Here is an 18,265-nt window from a genome sequence, read left to right as displayed (position 1 = left end):
CTTCTCTACCCTCTAAAAAAAGAACTCCAAAAAGTACAAGGTGGAAACCAAAGGCATAATCATTTCCTCTATATGTTAGAAACACTGAGAAGGCTGTAAGATTACATAATACTTAATTATATACCAATACCTTTGAAACTTAGGTGGATTGGATCATTTCCCAGAGAAATAAATCTGCAATTTGATTTTTCAATGTGGAGGTCATTGGTCATATTGACAAGAGCAGTATTAGTGAAGTGGTGAGAAAAGCTGATCCAAAGGCATTTAGAGACGATTAGAAGGAGAGGAAGTGGAGTAAAAACAATGCTTTGGATAATTTTGTGGGCCTAGGGAAATACAGAACTGGAATGGTAGCTGGAAAAATAAATAAAGTCAAGATAAGTATATTTTAAGATGGCAGAAATAGCATCATATTTCTGTGCTGATGGGAATAGTCTGATAGAAATGAAAAACTGATGCAAAAGAACAGTACAGAAATTGTTAGATGTTCTTTTTTTCTTTTAAAAATCAGGTTTCTTAGGTTGAATAGAGAGATGTTCCTGTCAAGGTAAAAAGAGATGGCAACTGGGTGCAGGAAGCACAAGACTGGCTTCCGATGGGAGCAGGAATAGTCATCAACACCTAGGCGTTCTGGTGCAGACACTGGTAGCTGAGAAAATTTGCTGTTTAGAGTCTTTGGAAATTTTCCTCTGATAATGTATTAATGGATGAGACAACTAAAGACGTAAATTCACTCCAAGTTGTTCTATAATTTAAATATATTTTAAGTCAAAATTAACAGTTTCAGTAGGATTTAACCACCTGATCCCAAATTTGCTTGACAAAGCAAATACAGGCCAATTTTGAAAAACAGAAATGTGTGCGTGAGGGTTACTACTATGTAGCAATTTTTTTTTTTATCTGTAGCAACTAAGATAACTTGGTATTATCATAGACCTAGGTAAACAGAAAACAAAACAAAACAAAAAACAAACAAACAAAAAAATGACACTCAGTAGAGAACCCAAGCATAGGCAGGGGCTTAATGTGAGAGTGAATATTGTGTATTATTAGAGAAAAGTCATTTAATAAGCATTTGGGATAAATGAGTGTCCACATAAAGAAAATTAGATTCCTATGCCAAAGTGTCCATAAGAATGCCACATAATCCAATATCTAAATGGGAAGAGTTAATAACTGGGACTTACAGAGGAAAGATATGTCTATTCTCCAAAGTCTTCTTGTAAATACATATTACCTCCACCCCCAGGAAAGTCAGTCTTTTTCTCTATGCTCTTTTTTTTTTTATTATACTTTAAGTTTTAGGGTACATGTGCACATTGTGCAGGTTAGTTACATATGTATACATGTGCCATGCTGGTGCGCTGCACCCACTAACTCATCATCTAGCATTAGGTATATCTCCCAATGCTATCCCTCCCCCCCACCCCCACCCTACCACAGTCCCCAGAGTGTGATATTCCCCTTCCTGTGTCCATGTGATCTCATTGTTCAATTCCCACCTATGAAACACCATGGAATACTATGCAGCCATAAAAATGATGAGTTCATGTCCTTTGTAGGGACATGGATGAAATTGGAAATCATCATTCTCAGTAAACTATCGCAAGAACAAAAAACCAAACACCGCATATTCTCGATGCTCTTTTATGCTCTAAATGGATTTGGATAATGAGGTATCTCTCACTATGGTCTCTGTGATGAAAAATAGTCATCAGTGGTGAATTGATAAGAAACATCCATTTTTAAATGGATTTATGGTGGCATTCACTAATACCCTGCTTCTACATGTTTTCCTCAGTGTAAATATTTTATGAAAAACGCCCATCTTGCTTGTCTGTGCTACATAATCATATATACCCATCTTTTATGACATAGTATGTCTGACGAACGTGTTTCATAAATATGTTGGATGCCTCCATCAGTGCATTAGCACTCCTGTCGGCATGAAGAAAGGAGTGCTCCATGTACCTGTGCAACACACCTGTACATCTTGCACGTGCATCCTGGAACTTCAAGTAAAATAAAATTAAAAATAAGTTTTTTTCATCAAAGAGGAATACAATTTTGAAATTACTTGAAGGATTTAATGATCTTACCTGCAGAATTCTATCAGCTGTCTATTTATGATTGTTTGATAATTCACTTAAAATCTCAGGTTATTTCCAATTTTGGTATTGTATTGTTATTAAAACTATTATCTTAATAAAAGGAGTGATCTTTTGTCCTAAAATTCTTCCATAGAACTTTGTTTCCTTGTTCAGCCCTTCTCTCTTCCTGTGTCTGGTCCATTCCTCGCCTGGCTGATCCATGCCCCACAGAGCTGATCCATGCCCCACAGAGCTGGTCCAAGCCCCACAGAGCTGATCCAAGCCCCACAGAGCTGATCCACGCCCCACAGAGCTGATCCATGCCCCACAGAGCTGATCCACACCCCACAGAGCTGGTCCATGCCCCACAGAGCTCATCCATGCCCCACAGAGCTGGTCCATACCCCACAGAGCTGATCCATGCCCCACAGAGCTGGTCCATACCCCACAGAGCTGATCCATACCCCACAGAGCTGGTCCATACCCCACAGAGCTGATCCAAGCCCCACAGAGCTGGTCCATGCCCCACAGAGCTGGTCCATACCCCACAGAGCTGATCCATGCCCCACAGAGCTGGTCCATACCCCACAGAGCTGATCCATACCCCACAGAGCTGGTCCATACCCCACAGAGCTGGTCCAAGCCCCACAGAGCTGATGCAAGCCCCACAGAGCTGATCCATACCCCACAGAGCTGATCCATAACCCACAGAGCTGGTCCATGCCCCACAAAGCTGGTCCATGCCCCACAAAGCTGGTCCAAGCCCCACAGAGCTGATCCATGCCCCACAGAGCTGATCCATGCCCCACAGAGCTGAGGCAAGCCCCACAGAGCTGATCCACGCCCAGAGCTGATCCAAGCCCCACAGAGCTGATCCATGCCCCATAGAGCTGGTCCATGCCCCACAGAGCTGGTCCACGCCCCACAGAGCTGGTCCACGCCCCACAGAGCTGGTCCACGCCCCACAGAGCTGGTCCAAGCCCCACAGAGCTGGTCCAAGCCCCACAGAGCTGATGCAAGCCCCACAGAGCTGGTCCATACCCCACAGAGCTGGTCCATACCCCACAGAGTTGATCCATGCCCCACACTGCTGATCCAAGCCCTACAGAGCTGATCCGTGCCACACAGAGCTGGTCCATACCCCACAGAGCTGATCCATGCCCCACACTGCTGATCCAAGCCCCACAGAGCTGATCCATGCCCCACAGAGCTGGTCCATACCCCACAGAGCTGGTCCATAACCCACAGAGCTGATCCATGCCCCACACTGCTGATCCAAGCCCCACAGAGCTGACCCGTGCCCCACAGAGCTGGTCCATACCCCACAGAGCTGGTCCATACCCCACAGAGCTGATCCGTGCCCCACAGAGCTGGTCCATACCCCACAGAGCTGATCCAAGCCCCACAGAGCTGGTCCATGCCCCACAGAGCTGGTCCATGCCCCACAGAGCTGATCCAAGCCCCACAGAGCTGGTCCATGCCCCACAGAGCTGGTCCATAGCCCACAGAGCTGATCCAAGCCTGGAATGTCTTTGAAACCAATGGGAGTTCTGTAGGGGGCTGGGCAGGTGAAGCTGAGAAATGGGACCTTTGTAATTCTTGCCTCTGCACCTTGCAGGATTTGTCAAAATTTTTTGACTAGAGATCCAAATGCTTTCCTTTGAATTTTGTGAACTCCTTAGATCTCTGCCACAGACATTCTTCTTAAAGCACATCCAGCCAGATAATGATCTCCTGAGACTCCTACCTGCTTCAGGTCCACGCATTCCTCAGTGGGACTTGTTGGGAGGTGGTGTGTGCTTGATCTTTATTTCTGAAACTGTAGTTTCAGCTAAGAAATATTGAGGGCATCTAATTAGCATGAGAAGCACACATCACCTTCCATATACACCACTTTTTTCTTCTACATAATTCCAATTGAAAGTGTGCTCACTTAAGGAGAAAATTTAATTGAAAGCAGTGAGAGTAGACTGTCCACCATCATTCATCTTTGGCCATGACTCATGTAGCTGATTTTACCCGTGTATCCCTCTTGTTGCCCCGCAAATGGGCTGAATATTTCCTTCAAGCTGTACTCTGTATCCACAGGCACTAATAGATTACATGTATAAATAGGCAATAAAAGCTTTTGAGTTGCTCATGCAGAATCAGGAGTTGGGCCAATGAAAACCAAGACACATTGGAGTGTCAAGAATTGCAAATTTTAATCTTGAAGTAAAAGCAAATCCAAAAACGAGGTTATGTCACCAAACTGAGGACAAAGATGCAGGGTGAGGCAATTCAGTTATCTATAAAGTAGTGGAAAAAAACAATTGAGTATTCAGGGTCAAATACATGATATTTAAGGTTGAAAGTGTTGCGATTTAAGCATGAACCCTTGAAATAGAGTAGAAAGGGAAGTGCCTACTGGTTTTAATATTGGGAGTGGTTATCACTACCTTGTCTTTCTCGACCAGACACAGATGTTAACCTCTGTTGATATAGCCTACATTCTCCCATATCCATTTACTCTACATGTACAGTAAGTTAATATATATATTTTTGAGAGATGAGGTCTTGCTCTGTCACCCAGGCTGGAATGCAGTGGTGCAATCATAGCTCACTGCATCGTTGAACTCCTGGGCTCAAGCATCCTCTCATCTTGACCTCCTAAGCACTGGCACGGCAGGCATGAGCCATGGTGCCTAGCTTAAATAGTTTTTATTGTTTTAATAGATTATTTTATTTCTGCCATAAGAGTAAATTGCAAAGAAATATGCTAAACTTTAAATATTTAAACTATACAGGATGTCTAAAATCTAGAGCTGTCAAATCATAAAATGCACAACCTCATCAGGTGGTGAGGCCCCGTCATTGAAGGTAAGTGCAAGCTGGAAGGCTAGTTGCCCTTTTTGCATTGGGCACGAGGCTGAGCCAGACACTATCAGTTACCATTTCTGTGAGGCAACTCTGTATGAGATATTATAGTTGTTAAAACTGTCAGAGTGAAATTGCTCTGCAATTCTACTAGTTCAACTAGTTGTTAATTAAACAGTCTGCGTTGACCTGAAATTACATGCAGAATGAACTTGGTGCCTCTGAATACTAGAGTGAAACCAACTAACACAGAACATAGCTAAAGTTAATATTGTGTAAATTTAATTTCTAACCAGGCACAATATTTCATTCGCAATATATAACAGTTTTACATTTGAACTTGTAATGCTCCTCCTATCTGAAATAAAGCAAAGTAGAGGTCGTAAATGCTAAGTTATAGTCTACATAATATACACACTAAAAATGATGAGCACAGACTTAGTATTTGAAGAAATGTAGAACTACTTGCAAGGAATATGTAGTATGAACAACATCAAAGCACTTATTTTCTGCTACTAGTGTTTATAGATATACTGGTCATTGGGTTCCGGTAATATGCATTTTTATCTGTAAGTTACTATATGGGCTCTGAGTTCATTCACATAGAATGACTTAATATTGTAGGATTGTTGTTAGTGATTAGATTGCACACATAGAATGACAATTTACTCTAGAATTTCAGATAGGCTTTAATTCAAGTATCCAATCTTATTAGTCCATTGAAGATTGAGATATCACGAAACTCCAATATGTTGGTATATACATTGACTTTGTTAGACTATCTCCAGGCAGCCTTATATGGAACAAAATATCGTTATCAGGTCATATGTTCTAACAGAGGGGTTGGAAAATATGATCTTGATTCTTGATATCAGTGATTGCACTGTATTTTCAAGAGAGGAAGAAAGAGGCCAATGTGTAAACTGTCTTGGCATTCAAATTAGGCTCCTTAAGATAGGACCTAGAGTGAAAGTTAAGGCTTTACCGTTGGTCCCGATTAGCAAAGATAACCATAGATAATTCAGCTAGTTTGTTGTGACACAAATAAAAACAGATAAAATGGTTTTGTTGTGTTGTCAGTGACTCAATCATTTTTCCTATAAGAATAATCCCAGCTACTCAGGAGGCTGAGGCAGGAGAATCACTTGAACCCAGGAAGTGGAGGTTGCAGTGAGCCAAGATCACGCCACTGCACTTCAGCCAGGGTGACAGAGCAAGACCCTGTCTCAAAAAAAAAAAGTCACCACTAGTCTATTAAGGGACAAAGTAAAACCTTATGTTTCCATTGAGCCTCAGATCACAGATTCTTTTTTTTTTTTTTTGTTATACTTTAAGTTTTAGGGTACATGTGCACAATGTGCAGGTTTGTTACATATGTATACATGTGCCATGTTGGTGTGCTGCACCTATTAACTCGTCATTTAACATTAGGTATAACACCTAATGCTATGCCTCCCCCCTCCCCCCACCCCACAACAGGCCCTGGTGTGTGATGTCCCCCTTCCTGTGTCCATGTGCTCTCATTGTTCAATTCCCACCTATGAGTGAGAACATGCGGTGTTTGGTTTTTTGTCCTTGGGATAGTTTGCTGAGAATGATGGTTTCCAGCTTCATCCATGTCCCTACAAAGGACACGAACTCATTATTTTTATGGCTGCATAGTATTCCATGGTGTATATGTGCCACATTTTCTTAATCCAGTCTATCATTGTTGGACATTTGGGTTGGTTCCAAGTCTTTGCTATTGTGAATAGTGCCGCAATAAACATACGTGTGCGTGTGTGGGGAGGAAACACATATTCAAATTGATTTGTTAATTCTCTTACTCAACAGCAATCTACACAGATGTCTTCTGTGACCCAATGTGTGGAACTTCGTCCCTACCAGTAAGCAAGCAATCAGCTCTGCAGTGGGCACCAGCTGGGTATCCACCAATCCAATTCAATTCTGACACCCTCTACCTGGAGGTAGAATCAGATCCCGTAGGTTGAGAGCTCAGTCCTAAGACTGCCCTCCTCCTCCAGTGCCTATCTCAAGCCCTAGGTTTTTACCCGTGCTTCTGACCAAACGGCTATGAAACCCCATACTCTGGGGCTCTGAAAGCCCAAACTGGTAGTCTTCCCCATCCCACACCTTCTGAACCTGGTCAGGTTCCAACACTCTGCTCTATGCCACTACAGCTCCCCAACTTTGGCATAGATGCCACCTTGCTTGGGCTCACCTAATGGCTAAATTGGGCATCCCACGACCCCCTCCTAGTGTTTGATGAATTTGCCAGAGTGGCTCTCAGAACTCAGGAAAACAAACATACTGATCTATTATGAAGGATACAGAAGAGATGCATAGGGTGAGATTTTGGAAGGGGTGTGGAGCTCCCATGCTCTCCTTGTGTGCCACCTTCTGCAACCTCCACATGTTCAGCTATCCAGAGTCTCCCTGAACCCTGTCCTTTTGAGTTTTCATGGAGACTTCATTCTGTAGGCATGTCTGATTAAACCATTGGTCATTGGTAATAACTGTCATCACCTTCAGCCCTTCTTGCCTCCCCAGAGGTTGTGGAGTGGGGCTGAAATTCCCAAACCTCTAATGCTGCCTTGATCTTCTCAGTGGCCAGCACCCACCCTGAAGCCACCTAGGGAACCAAACCACCAGTCATCTCATTAGTGTGCAAAAGACATCACCGTGGATATTCCAACGATTTTTGGAGGTGTATGCCAGGAAACAGGGCTAAGGACCAAATACGTATTTCACAGTATCACACAAATGGAGGGTGCTGGAGTAGATGACTGTAAAATTTCCCAGGGGTACAGGAACAAGCAAAGTAATCCTGACAATAATGTTCTTAGGCAGAGATTGGGAGGATTTACCCCCTTGCTCCTTCCTTGCTGTGAATTCTAGGAAACTGGGGGAGATGTGGCAGAGAACAGCTTGGAGTTAAACCAGGTAGCACTGACCTTTATAAATACTGTTCTTTAGGGTAATAACTCTTATTCTTCCTTCTACTTGTGTCTGGTTTATTGTCTGGAAACATATTACATTTAGACTTTCTGTCTTTTTCTTGCCTTTCTCTCTTTCTCTCCCTCTCTCTCCATGTCCTTGCCCTGCTCTCTTTCCCTCTCTCTCTCCATGTCCCCCCCCTCTCTCCTTCTCTATTTCTCCCACTCTCTCTCAAAAATCACCCTGCTAGGCACTACAGGAGATACAGCAGCATGTAATGGTTTGCAGAGACATTTCCATTTCAGGCACTCCTTTAAAGGCTTGTTGTTGCATTTCATCTTCAAAGCAACTCTGTGAGGTCAGTACTATTTTGATCCCATTTTACAACTGAAAAATAAACTGAGGCACAAAATTGTTCTAACCCCGGTTTGTACCAATGTTAAAAACAATGTTACCCCAGTTTATATAACCAGTGAACAGAAGAGCTCTGTTTAGGGTGTGGGGTCTACGTGCTAACTACTTACTATTCAATTGGAGAAGACATGGATGTATTGTGTATAACACAATATAATTACAAGTAGTAACCACAAATATTCACGTTAATGGTAGAATTGTGTAGCAGTTGCAGTTTACAGTTGTACCACTATTAATCAGGGCTAGTGAGCTAAATGCTTGTAACTACAAGATATTCCTCCTTAACACATATAGAGAGACCTGGGAGCTCTCTTCTGAGCCCTCAGCCTAGGTTTATAATTGCTTACAGGGCCAGTCTATTGCACACCCCACAGGAATCAGTTTCACCACATCCCAAACCACCCAGGTCCAGACTCACTCTCTTTCCTGTGACCCTGTTTTGGTGAGCCGAAGTAACATTCAAGCAGAAAGCCAGTGTTGTCTTTGAATCATACTTATTTTATGCCAAAACATTCCTGTGAATTTTGTCTTGTAATTATTCTCAAATATCCTGTGGCAAGTGCATTTCCCAGTAAGTAGAGATTGAGATGGAGACATGAGTGCAAGCAGTTTATTCAGGGGCAATGCTTGTCAAAGATAGAGGAGAGAAGCAGCAGAACTGGGCAGGAAGAGTGTTCAGAGACATCGGAGAGGAGAAAGGGAAGAGGAAACAGGATCAGGCACGAAGTTTCAGACAACCTGGCACCTACAAAAGTCTAGGTCAACTCAGTAAGAAACTTAAGCCTCAGGACTGGCCATTAGACGAGAACAAAGTTGGACAAGAACGGCTAAATCCTAGTGTTGTGGCCATGTGCAGCCATTGGCTTAGGGCTACGTGGGGTGAGTGGGAACTCAATTCCAGTGCAATGGCAGATGCCCAGAACATTGCCGCTAGAGGAGGTTGGGGAACTGTACTCCTTGGGACTGAACAAGTCCTTTCTTGAAGGCAAACCCGAGTGCACTTCTGCGGCTGCCACATGCCCCTCTTCTTTCCATTCCTCCTGTTACTGAGTCAGAGCCTCAGAATTTTCACTTAGATTATTATATGTTATCCTAACTGGTCCTCTTGGCTCTATTGCTTACCTCAGATTCATTCCATTCTAAGGGACACATGTAGAAAAGTAACGCTCCTCTTAAAATAGGTCAAATTGTAGGCTAGGCACGGTGACTCATGCCTGTAATCCCAGCACTTTGGGAAGCTGAGGCGGGTGGATCACCTGGGGTTGGGAGCTCGAGACCAGCCTGACCAACATGGAGAAACCCAGTCTCTTCTAAAAATACAAAATTAGCCAGGCGTGGTGGCGGGCGCGTGTAATCCCAGCTACTCCAGAGGCTGAGAGAGGAGAATCACTTGAACCTGGGGGGCGGAGGTTGCGGTAAGCCAAGATGGCACCATTGCACTCCAGCCTGAGCAACAAGAGTGAAACTCAATCTCAAAAAGAATAAGAAAAAATAAAAAGGTCAAATTGTGATAATCTCACAACAGAACATACAAGGTCCTTTTTTACTCCTTACATGCCTGGCCATACCCAAGCTCCCTCAATTGTTCTTCCACCATCTCTTCCGAAGAAATTTCCCCTGATTCTTTCAACTGGGATTGCTGACTTTTGCCTCTTTTATTTTTCCTTCCCCCAATGGAATATAGGCTTATCTAAGGGAGAAAGCACATCTTTCATCTGTGTAGACCCATGCTGAGCTCACTGACTGGAATATATTATTTTAATAATATGTATATTGAATGAATTACGTAAAATGCATTAGTATGATATTTAATTGAAGACTGTCTCAAGAGAATCTGCAAACTCTAATTTTAGGTTTACAATTAGAAAGAAAAATTATTGGATCTACCTCATAATAACTGAATTTGTTAAAAACTCGCATTAAATAACTGAAGATACAAAACATGTTTGTTTACATGTAATGTGGGCAATATATTTAGGAATCCAAAAATGCCGGGTTTAATTATCCATGTTTTTGAAAATACGTAATTCACATAAATTTGATTCTATAACCACTATTCAATTTTAAGAAAATGAACTATGTTGTCGTGGTCTCTGATAATAACATGCTCCTTATCTGCCGTTATTTCTGCTGTTACAGTTCCTTTCCAATTTGATTTCTGTCAAGAAGGACCGTAAGCCAAGATAGGCACTCTCTAGAAGACGCCTGGGTAGGTTTGGTGTGTCAGGTGAGACACAACGAGGAAGTGAAGCCAAAATGCATAAAACAGAAAAAATGTCTTACTTACAGATTCCAGGGAGGCCAGGGTGCTGTCGACGGGAGGTCTGGAGGCAGCAGGTATCTCAGGCAGGGAGTTGAAGCCAAAGAGGGAGAGCTTCTGGAACTGGGGCTTTACTAGGGCCCTCAGGCATGCTCCCTCAGGGGAGGTTGTGTATTGATTGGTTTAGAGGAAACACGTGCAAAGGGGAATGTTATTGACAGGACTCTGGTGTTGATCATTAGGTTCAATCATGGCCAGCAGCTGTGGGGTGTGTTGGGGTTTGCATCAGTGAGATGAAGAACACGTGGGCTGTATAGCAAACATGACACATGGCGGGACAGTCTTAACCAGGCCGAAGGTGATGGGACACCACTGGGTTTCAGACAACTTATATCAGGCCTAAAAGTGGATGCCAGCCAGGAGCGGTGGCTCACGCCTGTAATCCCAACACTTTGGGAGGTGGAGGAGGGCGGATCACCTGAGGTCAGGAGGTCAAGACCAGCCTGGCCAACATTGTGAAACCCTGTCTCTACTAAAAAATACAAAAATTAGCAGGGCGTGGTGGCAGGCACCTATAATCCCAGCTACTTGGGAGGCTGAGGCAGGAGAATCACTTGAACCTGGGAGGTGGAGGTTGCAGTGAGCTGAGATCACACCACTGCAATCCAGCCTGGGCAACAGAGCAAGACTCCATCTCAAAAAAAAAAAAAAAAAAATAGTGGATGCTGAGGCAGCGATTCTATGAAATCAATGTATGGCATTATCTTTACTTGCTGCCATAGTAAGCATTGGCAATATTAATATTAATGTACCAAATAGCTCCAGATTCCTCTTAGGCTGAAAATTATTTGTTTTCAAACAAATAAAACAAAGACCTCAATGAACTTCTTTAGATGTGAAAGTTCAAGGTATGTGGACATGTTTTGGAAGGAGATTGGGGGCAAGTGCTGACTGCTATTTCTTGTAGAATGAATAAATAGGATTTTTTTAGTCAGGAACAAACAAGAAGAAAAAAGAGGGAGTGGTCAGTGAGTCAAAGAGAAGCTCCATGGAGATAGGTGGTCAGAGAGAACTCCCAGGGTCAGGGTGGCCACATAACAATATTCAATTTTGAGTTCTGGAAGGTATTTAATATAAAACACTGCATCCTCCCACCTGTAAATGCCTATGACATAGCATTGTGCCAGTTATATGTCAGAGAATAAAGAATTTAGTGTTCAGAATAAGCACTGAGTGGAGCCACCAAGGGACTGTTGGCATGGCATGATGAAAGACTTCAAAATCCAAAGTGATTGAAGAAAAACAGGACTTCAAAGATGGAGGTGAGGAGGAGCCTTCATCCACCTCCCAGTTGTGTGCTGGAGTGAGCTCCTGCTTGCCCATGAATATTCTCAGGAATTTTGTAAGTCTGTTGTTAAACACAGCTATTATTAAAACTGCAATGAGATATGGTCTCAGGCTGGGCACGGTGGCTCACTCCTGTAATCCCAGCACTTTAGGAGTCTGAGGAGGTGGGCGGATCACATGAGGTCAGGAGTTCAAAGCCAGCCTGGACAACATGGTGAATCCCCATCTCTACAAAAATACAAAAATTAGCTGGGCATGATGGTGGGTGCCTGTAATCCCAGTTACTTGGGAGGCTTAGGCAGGACAATTGCTTGATCCCAGGGTGCAGAGGTTGCAGTGAGCTGAGATTGTGCCATTGCACTCCAGCCTGGGAGACTGAGACTCCATCTCAAAAAAAAAAAAAAAAAAGACATCATCTCACCCCAGTTAAAGTAGTTTATATCCAAAAGACAGACAATAACAAATGCTGGTGAGGATGTGGAGAAAGGGGAATCCTTGTACGGTTTTGGTAGGAATGTAAATTAGTGCAATCACTATGGAGAACAGTTTGGAGGTCCCCTAAAACACTAAAAACAGAGCTACTATATGACCCAGCAATCCCACTGCTGGGTGTGTACCCTAAAAAAGGCAATCAGTATATTGAGATATCTGCAGTGTTGCAGCACTGTTCACAATAGCCAAGATTTGGAAGCAACCTAAGTGTCCATCAATAGATGAACGGATAAAGAAAATGTGGTACATATACATAATGGAGTACTGTTCGGCCACTAAAAAGAGTGAGATCCTGTCATTCACAACAACATGAGGGAAACTGGAGATCATAGGTTAAGTGAAATAACCCAGACACAGAAAGACAAACATTCCACAAATAAGTGAGAACATTACCTATCACTTTACATGTCGCTTATTTGTGGGATCTAAAAATAAAATCAGGGCCAGACGTGGTGGCTCATGCCTGTAATCCTAGCACTTTGGGAGGCCAAGGCAGGCAGATCACTTGAGGTCAGGAGTTCGAGACCAGCAAAGCCGATGTAGTGAAACCCCGTCTCTACTAAAAATACAAAAATTAGCCGGGCGTGATGCTGTGTGCCTGTAATCCCAGCTACTTGAGAGGCTGAGGCAAGACAACTGTTTGAACCCGGGAGGCGGAGGTTGCAGTGATCTGAGATCACACCACTGCACTCCAGCCTGGGTGACAGAGTGAGACTGTGTCTCAAAAACAAACAAACAAAAACTCCAAAAACAATTGAACTCACGGATATAAAGAGTAAAAAAACGGTTACCAGAGTCTGGGAAGGGTAGGAGTGGGGTGGCGGGGAGGTAGGGATGGTTAATGGGTACAAAAAAAAGTTATAAATAATGAATAAGACCTGTTATTTCATAGCAAAACAGGGTGACTATAGTCAATAATAATTGTACGTTTTAAAACAGCTAAAGGGTATAAGTGATTATACTCGAGCATCTTAGTGTTACAACCAAAACCCTTAGTTGTTTGTAACACTGAAGATAAATGCTTGAGGGGATGGAGACCCCGTTCTCTATGATGTGATTATTATGCATTGCACGTCTGTACCAAAACATCTCATGTGCCCCATAAGTATATGCACCTACTATGTACCCACAAAAATTAAAAATTATATAAGCATAATAAAATAAGTTGTATTAAATAACAGAAGTAACAAATCTTCAGAATATCACTTTCTGATTATTTTAGTACGTTTTACCATTATACATGCTCTGAGGTTATTCATGCCTAGTGTATCTGTATGGTGGCAACAGTATATAATGGTGGGTGATGGTTCAGCTATGGCATTTGGGTAGCGTGAATTTACCATGGTGGGAGTATTTACACCATAGGCATTGGCAAACACTACATGTTAGGCTTTCTGGTTGTGGGGAGCTAGGTTGTTAAATAGTTACCAGTAACCGTTGGCCACTCCCCAACTCATGCACATGAATATCAAAAGATAAGGAGGTATATTATGTGGCCCAGGACATGATGAAGAAGGAATTAGAGAAAAAAAGTGTCTCAAGGGAGCAGATGGCTTCTAAGGAGAGCTGAGTTACACATGAGGTTCACGACTTCCCTCTGCACTTCCTTGCAGGGCTCCTGAATCTTCACACAGAGCTCCATACCTGTGCTGTTCATGCCCCATAATTCCAAGTCCATCTGTTTCAGTTCTGGTATAACATCTTATTTCTAATCTTTACTTCTATTTTGGATACAGAAGTGACGTACATATTTTTATCCTTTCCTGAGTCTATTCAGTAATGTTGAGATAAACTGTATTTCTGACAAAGGAGATGATACATCTATATAATCATACTATTTTTGGTATTTTTTAAAACGTTATATTGGATTCATAGTTTTATCATTATCTGGCTGTGGATTACACCCCAATCATCATGCTTATTAATCTAAATCTTCTTTGATTATGTTAGGCAGATAGGATAATAAGAGAGCTCCTAAGTGATATTTCATTGTTGGAGCAGTAGTGTTCCCGCCTGCATCATTTCTTCATCTTTTATTTTCCCAGTTTCTTGGCTAAAGTCACTAACAGCTTGCAAGTTCCAGCCTGTGTTGTTTTCTGGCCATGATGAAAGCAGGGAGGCAGCTCCAGCTTCCTTACAGCATGAGATGATACATTGAGTAATTCTCCTGTTTTGTGAATCAATGATCTAGTTAGTATAGGGGTTGAGGGTGTGGGTTCTGGACCCAGACTGCATGAATTCCTTCCAGTTCTCATCCTGCCACTTTTTAGCTGGATAACCTTGGGCGTCTCTCTCCACCTGAGGTTTTGTTTCCTTGTCTGTAAAATGTGAATAAGGATGGTATCTACCTTATGGGTGGATTAGATTTCTGTGTCTGCCAGAACAAATGATAAGAAACCTGTTGCTGAATGCAAGAGAAATGTATTGTCTCAGAGTTCTGGAGGCCAGAAGTCCAAACTGCCGGAGTCAGCAGGGGCACACTCCCTCCAGAGGCTCTAGGGGAAATCATCTTTCATTCCTTGCCTCCTCCAGCTAATGGTGGTGGCTGGCATTCCTCAGCTTGTGGCTGCATCACTCCAATCTCTGCCTCCATAGTTAGACTGCTTCTTTCTCTTCTGTTGGCCTCCTGTGTGAGTCCCTTAAAAGCACACTTACCATTGGCTTTAGGGCCCATTGATTATTTCAGGATGATCTCGAGATCCTTAATTATATATGCAAAGATTTTTTTTTTCAAATAGTGTAAAATGAATGGGTTCTGGGAATTAGAACATTATATATCTCTTTGGGGCACCATTCAACTCACTAAAATGGGGTTGTAAAGATTCAATGAGTGAATACAAGTAGAATAGCTGGAACAATTTCTTGCCTGTAATAAAGGATTATTAAATATTTCTCCTTTCCTTCTCCCACTCTCCCTCCTTTTCTTTTCCTTCTCCCTTCTACTTTTTTCCCTTGGTTTTCTTTTCAACTTATTTTTTGAAGTCTTCTCATTTTCTTTAAGTTGCCATATTGAGTCCCAAGTCTCAGGATTCAGTTTCCACTGGGGTCTTCCATTGTTTCCCAACCAAAGGTAACTTCCGTTTCGATGTTGGGGTTTCTGGAGCAGGATTCTTCAAGTTGTACCACTTGAGTTTGAGGGAGCATCTCTCCTGTCCCTGTTCCAGAGCCTCTTTCTGATGGCCTGCCTGAGAATGCCTGTCTTCTTGGCTGTCTCACCTTTTCAGTCTCTTTTCCAGGTTCTGGACAACTACTCCCGACCTATAGTCACTTGGACCATACTTCTGGATACCTCCAGCTATGATTTGAAATAATTGTATACTTTGCATTCCACATTCTGACTGTTCTTTTTCTTTGGTCAGAACCAAACCTCCAGATGTTTCTGCTTGTCTGCCTTATCAGGGAGACACCAGTGGTAGTCATGATCTGAGTCAACTCTACCCCACACATGATGTATTTTTCCCTTCTGACCTCTCCGCTGTCAGTTCCAAAAGCTGGACCAGCTAATTTAGTTCCTGACTTATCCTAATAGGTGGGCCTGGGAAACCCTGGCTTCTTTGTCCATTCTGTATCAAGGGGCATCACATTGAGTGGGCCTGGACAATCTTGAGATCTAGCCAATGGCACGGCTATGCTAATTTACAAACAGATGAACATTTTGAATAGAATACGTCAAGATTTTCTTAACATTTTGGGGGGTTGTTATTGATAGATGAGAAAGAAGAAAGAAATCATCCACAACTGAGAGCATTTGAATTTCCAGTTATTCATAAAGTCACACATGGATGAAATTGACAAGCATGCCAGTTTTAGAGGCAGGTTAAATTCAACAACTCCAAAATTCAAAGAATAAAATGAACTCCATCCCCCTCAAAAAAAATCTTAAGAGCTGATCTCTCCTTTTGTTTCCTTGTCTGTAAAATGTGAATAAAGATGGTATCTACTTCATGGGCGTCATGGGTGGATTAGATTTCTGTGACTTCCAGAACAGATGATGACAAACCTGTTGCTGAATGCAAGAGAAATGTATTCTCTCAGAGTTCTGGAGGCCAGAAGTCCAAACTGCAGGGGTCAGCAGGGGCACACTCTCTCCAGAGGTTCTAGGGGAAATTGTCTTTCATTCCTTGCCTCCTCCAGCTAATGGTGGTGGCTGGCATTCCTCAGCTTGTGGCTACATCACTCCAGTCTCTGCCTCCATAGTTACACTGCTTCTTTCTCTTTGGTTGGCCTCCTTTGTGAGTCTTTTAAAAGGACACATGCCATTGGATTTAGGACCCATTGACTATTACAGGATGATCTTGAGATCCAACTCCCAAATTCAAAGAATAAAAAGAACTCCCCTCCCCACTAAAAGAAATCTTAAAAGCTGATCTCTCCTTCACAAATCCATGGGAAAAATCATACACTCCTGTGCTCCAGAATGGTCTTAGTCCTAGCATTGCATAACCTATGCACAGTTTACTGATCTGAAAACAATCCTGCTGTATTTGCTATTTCATGCATTTACTCATTCTTTACTTCACATAGCAATTATTCAGTGTGCATGAGTTCTGAGTTTTCAAGGGGTTATCTAGACATTTTACCTGACATTCATTTTGCTTTAAATAAATAAAAAAAAAGACTTGAGATCAAATTTCCTCAAGGGATCACTCCCTGCTGCACAGAAATGACTTTGCCTTAAAGTAAAAGTACATTACCTGAGGACTATAATGCATTAGGAGGGATTGTAGTAACAAGAAAAGAATCTGCTAGGATTAGCTCAGTATAATGCCGCATTGCACAATATTTCCAAGTTTAGTCATATTATACTACATTGAACTTTTCAGTTTATTGATTTTCTGTACATTCTTGTTAAGATTGTGTAATAGCTGTTCAGAAAAGTTCCAAATTGAAAAACTCTAGCTAGAAAAGTAACTCGCATAGATCTACTAATTAAATGTCCTTTCACTGGGAGGTAGGCTCCTCTATTCTGTATTAATTTTCTGGTCTTCTAGGAAGTTAATGCAACCTGTTTAATGAACGGAGAAGTGTGATTCACTTCCTACATTCTGGAAGACAGCTTCAAAAGAGGCCTTTTCAACTTCTTCTGTCATGATATCAGCAGGATATTAGTTTTCTGTAAACAGTGATAGAAGCCTCAGAGTCCTGCTAGGACTTCAGAAATTATGACGGAGTATTTCTCTTCTCCTTCCAAAGTCGTATGCTAGTTGTGATATTCTTACTGCATTTATGTTTATTCTGCCAACATCCTAGGAACCAGTGTTTGAAATAGAGGCCTGATCCTTTGCCATTGTAACTTTTAGAGTATGGCTCAGCTTAGAGTAGCCCACAGTTTAAAATAACAGTAGCTAAAAGCAATTGAAGTTCATTTTTCTCTCTTGTTCTGGAAGTCTGGATTCAGGAAAAGCTATGCAGGCATGGCACTGTGTGCTGTTAGGATTCCAAAGTCTCTTGATTTTTTTTTTTACCTCTGCCATCCTCAATATGTGGCTTTTGCTTCATGGCCCCGTTAGTTGCCCATGTTCCAGCCATCCAGTCTGTATTCCTGGGAAAAGGAAGGGGCAAAAAAGACATGCTTTGTCCCTTCAAATATACTCAGTGGAAGGCACACGGGACACATCTGCTAATACTTCATTGACAGGAACATGGTCATATGATAGAGATTTTTTGTGAAGGGGAAATGGAGTCTTTGCTTCTGGAAACTACGTTCTTAGTTTGTCATTAACCTTTATTTAAATCATTTTAAAAAGTACTTTTAAAAGTTGTCTTTCTTATTTTTGAAATGGAAAAGAAATTGTGTAGTAAACAATGCAATAATTGCAAAATACAAAAAACAAAACTAAATTTTTCCTAAAATTCCAAGAAGCATTGG

General features: G+C 42.1%; 1 long non-coding RNA gene across 1 annotated transcript in view; it reads right to left on the bottom strand.

The window, feature by feature from the left end:
- Positions 1-8,963: 8,963 nt before the first annotated feature.
- LOC117974497 (uncharacterized) overlaps positions 8,964-18,265 on the bottom strand; it is a 313,480-nt gene continuing 304,178 nt past the window's right edge. The window contains exon 5 of the long non-coding RNA XR_008619881.1: positions 8,964-17,938. This is a non-coding gene — a long non-coding RNA (uncharacterized LOC117974497). The remainder of the gene's footprint in view (positions 17,939-18,265) is intronic.

The sequence above is a fragment of the Pan paniscus genome, chromosome 8 (genome assembly GCF_029289425.2).
Source record: "Pan paniscus chromosome 8, NHGRI_mPanPan1-v2.0_pri, whole genome shotgun sequence".
Classification (NCBI taxonomy): domain Eukaryota; kingdom Metazoa; phylum Chordata; class Mammalia; order Primates; family Hominidae; genus Pan; species Pan paniscus.
This window is presented reverse-complemented; position numbering and strand designations above follow the sequence as displayed.